Below are 6,806 nucleotides of genomic sequence, written 5' to 3'. Positions count from 1 at the left end.
GCTGCTTTGCGACAATGTTTATTGTTAAAAGCACTATACAAATAAACTTGACTTGACTTGATTTTCATTGAATTGCTCATTAAGGCTTAATTAGTTCATAACTTCATTCATAATTGTCGTTAAGTAAATCTGGGTAGAAGTTATATGCACCCTAGATACCCTGACCTTCATGCCAGAAAGAATCAAAATCGGTGAAGAATTGAGGGAGAAAAAGCGATTTGTGTGGAAACTGCTCGTTAGGGCTTAATTAATTACGCCATATCTTCATTATTAATTGCAATTATGCAAATTTGGGTAGAAGCTATATGCACCCCAGGCAGACCTACCTTCCTGCCAAAAAGAATAAAAAAATGGTGAAGGATTGAGAGAAAAGCGATTTTTGTGAAATGTGGAGAACGCCAGACGGACGACAGATGACAGACACTACATGATGACATGAGCTCATCACCTGTTGGCCGGATGAGCTAATAACCACTCTTGCAGACCAAGGCTGCTGGGCCATAGAAGGTTCACGCTGCACGCTGCATGCTGCACGCTACACGCGTGTAAAGAAAAGTGGACAAACGTAGCATGACTTGCTCTGGGCCATAGAACGGCGTTCACGTTGCACGCTGCACACTTCACGCGTGAAGCGTGAAATGAACATGCACACTTTTTTCTAGGCGTGAAGACGGAAATTCCAGTCAATGCATGCGGTCACCGCCGCGCCAGCCAATCAGAACGGGTCTAGGGAGATAACGCTATGTTTTCAGGGGAAAACTTCAGAAAAAATATAATTGAATGGTATAATTGAAAAATAGTTCTTCATCGGGATTGTCAAGCAGATTATAGAATGTTCGGTGAAATTCACCACGGGTTTCTCTCAGAAGGAAGTGTTCTCGGCTCCAAATTCTGTTCCTTTTTCTCTTCCTCTGTCTCAGTAAAAGCAGAATGAGGCAATCGTCGTCATCCGAAGAGTCCATATTGTTGGTTACTCGGTCAAAGTAGAACAGACGCAACACGTGAACATCCAAGCATGAAGTTTAATGGCCCAGGGTCCGGTTCTTCACGTGAACGTGTAGCGTGCAGCGTGCAGCGTGAACCTTCTATGGCCCAGCAGCCCAAGTGTGGTGAGCAGAAAAGCGTCTCAGAATGCACAGCATGCTGACCTTGAGAGGAGGAAGAACAGGAATTCAGGGATGTGATTTGGGGCTGGTGAAATTATCCGAAAATTTTAGCCGGGGGTCTGGGGGCCGCAGGCCCCCAGCTGGTCCAGGGCAGCGCCCTGGTGGGGGGACAAAGTAGTCAATGAACCAAAGTAGTCAAATTTTGAAATGCAAGGTAGAACTGATAATGTTTTATCATATGAGACGATAAAAAGGTTTTAGAAATCTCAATGTAAACAAAACACGTCCGGACAAAAAAAAAAACGTTTTCTGTGAAATTGACTCATATACAGAACTGTACAGTGTTCACTCACTTGAGGATTTTCATATGCAAGAATAAAAATCACTTTTTCACTAAACAACATTCACAAAAAATGTGTTTGCTGAATCCATTCAATCCAATCAGAAGTCTGTGAAGAAGGCAATATCTCTAATATTTCTACTCATATTTCTGAAAGGCGGGGTACACCCTGGACAAGTCGCCAGGTCATCACAGGGCTGACACTAGACACAGACAACCATTCACACTCACACCTACGGTCAATTTAGAGTCACCAGTTAACCTAACCTGCATGTCTTTGGACTGTGGGGGAAACCGGAGCACCTGGAGGAAACCCACGCGGACACGGAGAGAACATGCAAACTCCGCACAGAAAGGCCCTCGCCGGCCACTGGGCTCGAACCCGGACCTTCGTGCTGTGAGGCGACAGTGCTGACTGATACACCACCGTGCCACCCTTAATTTTTTTTATTGCTGTAAATTTTGTTAATTATGCCTTAGATATCACGGTAATGTGTAAATAATGTAATGTATCTACATTGGTTGTCAATTTAATTAAGTTCATTTCATTCATTCATTCATTCATTCATTCATAATTATCATACTTTTTAAAAAAATAATTTAAAAAATAAATAAATTAATTTAACAACCTAGCTGATAACACACACACTGAAGGCTCAATCCCAAATCACTTCCTCCTTCTTATACAAGTGCCCTACACAGAGGGCCCCTGTCGTCTCTCTAGTGCACTCTATATGCCTTATGGAGCGGTTTGGTCTTCAGCGCAACAGATTTCCTCTTCATCAGCGCGGTGGAGCAACAGGACAGGGGGTGTTTCCAGCTGCACAGCGCTCACTTAGCCTGTTAGCCAGAGCAGGCAGCTGCAACACATATTTTGACTTTCTATGTAGCCAGAAGCTATACATGCTCCAAAATAGGATTAAATTATAAATAAATGGCCTTGACAGACTTGTGTTTAAGCAGTGCATTAAAGCTCTTGCTAGCTACATGGCTAAGTAGCAACAAGCCTGAGTGTAAAGTAACAGAACTTCACTGCTACTAGCAAGCCGTGCTAACTCAGGAGCTAACTCTGGTGTCGGGTCTGTTCCCTGAGCAAATGTTCCAGTCATTTTACACCCAAAGTGGAAAGATTTCCGCGGACGAACAGCATCTCCTCCTCTCTTTCCTTTCCTCTCCGCCCAGCGCGCCGGTACGTGAACTCATTCCGGGTGACCGTCAGCCAACCTCTCGCCTCCCTAAACACACACACAAAGCCCACTAGCTCGACCCAGACAACCGTGTCCTGTCAAACACACTCGGCTCTGCCACGTCGGACAAAACGCACACATAAAAAGCTGAGTTTGTTCGTGACCAAACGACATACACTCACAGATAACATGCTGATGCGTAGAGGGGCCTCCAGCAAGCACGCCATCTCTCTCTCCCCCTGAGCAAGAGACGATCCGCCCCGACCTGAACAAATGTCTCACGGTATTATGTCCAACGTCTGTAGCAACCTCTTTCTCCAACCATTCCCAGCGGAACTTGTTTTTCACTATTCTGTCGATTTCTTTAACTCGATTTGCATCTTTACACTCGATCACGGAGGCTGCCATCTTTCAACTCTGTTTGAAGCGAGCTTACGTACAGCTATCTAACAAGCGCGTTCATTGGTTGTTACAGAGTGATGGGCCAATCACGTACCGTACCTCGTTTCATCTCAATGACGGAATTACTGAAAGTCGGAACGAATAGGATATGAATGCGGATATTTGAGCGAAAAATCGGAAAAATTTTTTTTTCAAATTTTGAGGTGAAAAAAGCGGAATTCCGCGAATTCGCGGAAAAATCACATCCCTGGGAATTGGCGGCTACAGTGGGTACAGACTCTCAGAAACCGGACGGTTGAAAATGGTACAAATGTTGCCTGGTCTTATTTTATGCATTGTGCAATTGATTCATGCAATGAAGTGGCGTGAGGTGTTCCTAATAAAGTGGAATGTGAGATGTTTCATATCACACCATGCCAGGATCAGTCTCAGGGAGCTCAAATAACAATTCCATTTGTCAGAGCTTGATATAATAAATGAAATGTGTATCCATACTCTAAAACAAGCCTCATAACTCATAGTCATTACTGAATGTTTACAAGCACATGCATATCGAAGTGTCTGAGGATTTTGTCATGATACTATCCAATGTTGTTTCCCTATAACAGCACACCCAAAAGTGTTTTTTTTCCTCCCCTCTTACTCCACAGCAACATGCCATTGCAAATTTTATTTATTAAAGAATGACAATGTCGTTTTTATGCATTTATAGTTACAATTAATGTTGTGGAATGTTGAGAAAACTTTGTATTATCGCTTATGTTAGAGCAGCTTGTCATGTGGAGGAAAAACCGTAAAGTCCTCCATGTTACTGTTACAAAGTGCTGACACTGGAGACTCCTTCCAAAAATAAGAACTAATTCTGTTTCCTTGCAAAAAATGTCACATGGACATGATTTTTTAAAATCCGTTTATGTCGAGCATCCACCATACATCCCTGCATAACACCCTGTTAAGATGTTACTATAGAAACGATAATGTGCTAGATGGACAGCATTAATATAAACCTGGGATTAGCTAAAGTCAGGCACTTTGTGACACATTGAGAATGTTATGGCACCATTATTTTTCTGTGAAACTCATTGTGAGACAAACAGTCTGGATTTTGAAGCGAGTGTGTTATGTTTTACACTTGCACTTTGCACCATGATAAACTGGTCACTACTATTAGTGCTGGGCACTATGACAATATAACATCGATGTAATGATAAATGATGCCACAATACACTTCTAATACTGATCATATTGCAAATATGGTCAGTATTTTATTTTTTTATAAAAAATGAGAGCCTGATTAGCAGAGGTGGACGAAGTACCCAACTTCATAACTTAAGTCAAAGTACAGATACCACTGCTTAAATGTTACTCTGATACAAGTGAAAGTTGGACAGTCAAATTTTTACTTGTCAAAGTACTGAAGTACTAGCTTTTAAAAATGCTTAAGTATTAAACTGAAGTTTGTGAACCCTTTAGAATTTTCTATATTTCTGCGCAAATATGACCTAAAATATGATCACATTTTCACACAAGTCCTAAAAGTAGATAAAGAGAACCCAGTGAAACAAATGAGACAAAATATTATATTTGGTCATTTATTTATTGAGGAAAATGATCCAATATTACATATCTGTGAGTGGCAAAAGTATGTGAACCTTTGCTTTCAGTGTCTGGTGTGACCCCCTTGTGCAGAAATAACTGCAACTAAACATTTCTGGTAACTGTTGATCAGTCCTGCACACCGGCTTGGAGGAATTTTAGCCCATTCCTCTGTACAGAACACCTTCAACTCTGGGATGTTCAGTGTTCTCCTGATGGTGGACTCATGAACATTAACATTAGCCAAAGTGAGAGAGGCCTTCAGTTGCTTAGAAGTTATCCTGGGGTCCTTTGTGACCTCGCCAACTATTACACGCCTTGCTCTTAGAGTGCTCATTGTTGGTCGATCGCTCCTGGGGAGGGTAACAATGGTCTTAAATTTCCTCGATTTGTACACAATCTGTCTGACTGTGGATTGGCCAATATTATCATTATTATTATTATTATTATGGCAGCACGGTGGTGTAGTGGTTAGTGCTGTTGCCTCACAGCAAGAAGGTCCGGGTTCGAGCCCCGTGGCCGGCGAGGGCCTTTCTGTGCAGAGTTTGCATGTTCTCCCCGTGTGAGTGTGCTCTGGTTTCCCCCAAAGACATGTAGGTTAGGTTACCTGGTGACTCTAAATTGACCGTGAGTGTGAATAGTTGTCTATGTGTCAGCCTGGCGACTTGTCCAGGGTGTACCCCACCTTTTGCCTGTAGTCAGCTGGGATAGGGTCCAGCTTGCCTGCGACCCTGTAGAACAGGATAAAGTAGCTAGAGATAATGAGATTATTATTATACATACACATTCCTTTCAAGTGTTCAACACTTGTTTCTCTTTCAAAATTCTCTCAAAATCTTCCATATTTAACAAAGTAAACCTAGCGGCCATGTTTGTTTGCAAATTGTCACAGTCACTCGCTAGCAGGGAAGTTTTACATCTTCAACGTGTGACATCATGTTGTCTTGACAACCATGCGATATCGTAAACCATATTCAGCGCTCATTCTTCATTAGGTAGAGTGATGTAATACACGTAGGCTAAGCAATATACGAACGATATTGCATACTATCAAACCAAATGAATAAAACCTGCTAGAAGGGAATAGAACATGTTTTTATTCCATCAAAAAAGTGTTATGTATGTATAATATTTAACAGTTATTCCACGAAATCGAGTCGTACATGAGCTGATAGCCAACAAGGCGCATAGCACTGAGTTGGCTATAAGCCATGTACGACAAGCCTGAGTGGAATAACTGTTTTATTCTATCCACATTCACTGGATTTTGATAAACAGGGCATTTTTATTTTTATATTTTTGCAAATTTGATAAGTAAAAACTTAATACAAAACGTCCAACAAAATAATTTCCGCTTAGAATGTCAACAAACAGGCAAAATGACAGTAGCAATTTATGAAAATGCGATAATAATAATAATTAATGAAAAATAAAAAAAGATACATTCTTACCAACAAATACTTTTATTCCATATTTTGTTGCTTTTTTTAAAATATTTTTTGGGGTTTTCTTCTTTTTTTTTTTCTTTAAGGTTTTTTGGTGGTTGGCAAACCAACTTAAAGGTGCATTACCGCCACTGACTGGGCTGGAGTGTGGAACAGGAGATGGGGGGGGGGGACTATATTCTTTTAGCTATTTCTGTTTCTTTTAAATATTTGATAATTTTTGAGTGAATGTAGATAGAATAGTGTACTTTATTTTCTAAGAGTGAAAATGCAGGCCTGTTCTCAGAAGACACCAAGGCTCTGAACTCAAAGGGCAGAACTGGCTCTGCACTGGTACCAACACCATTCTGGGTGGCAAGGTGGTGTAAGTGGTTAGCACAGTCGCCTCACAGCCAGAAGGTTCTGGGTTCAATCCCAGTGGCCGGTGGGGGCCTTTCTGCGTGAAGTTTGCATGTTCTCTGTGTGGGTGTGCTCTGGTTTCCACCACAGTTCAAAGACATGTGGTTAGGTTAATATGGGACAGCCTTGAGTGAGGCACCTAACTCCCAACTGCTCCCTGGGTGCTGTTAACATGGCTGCCCACTGCTCTGGGTATGTGTCCAATCCAGCTTTATTTATAAAGCGCTTTAAAAACAACCAGAAGGTACCAAAGTGCTGTACATGATACAATAAATACAAAATAAATTAAAATACATAAAAACATCAATTAAAACAGATATATAATAAGACA

This window comes from Neoarius graeffei, chromosome 2, assembly GCF_027579695.1.
Source record: "Neoarius graeffei isolate fNeoGra1 chromosome 2, fNeoGra1.pri, whole genome shotgun sequence".
In the NCBI taxonomy this organism is placed as follows: Eukaryota; Metazoa; Chordata; class Actinopteri; order Siluriformes; family Ariidae; genus Neoarius; species Neoarius graeffei.
Note: the sequence above shows the minus strand (reverse complement) of the source record.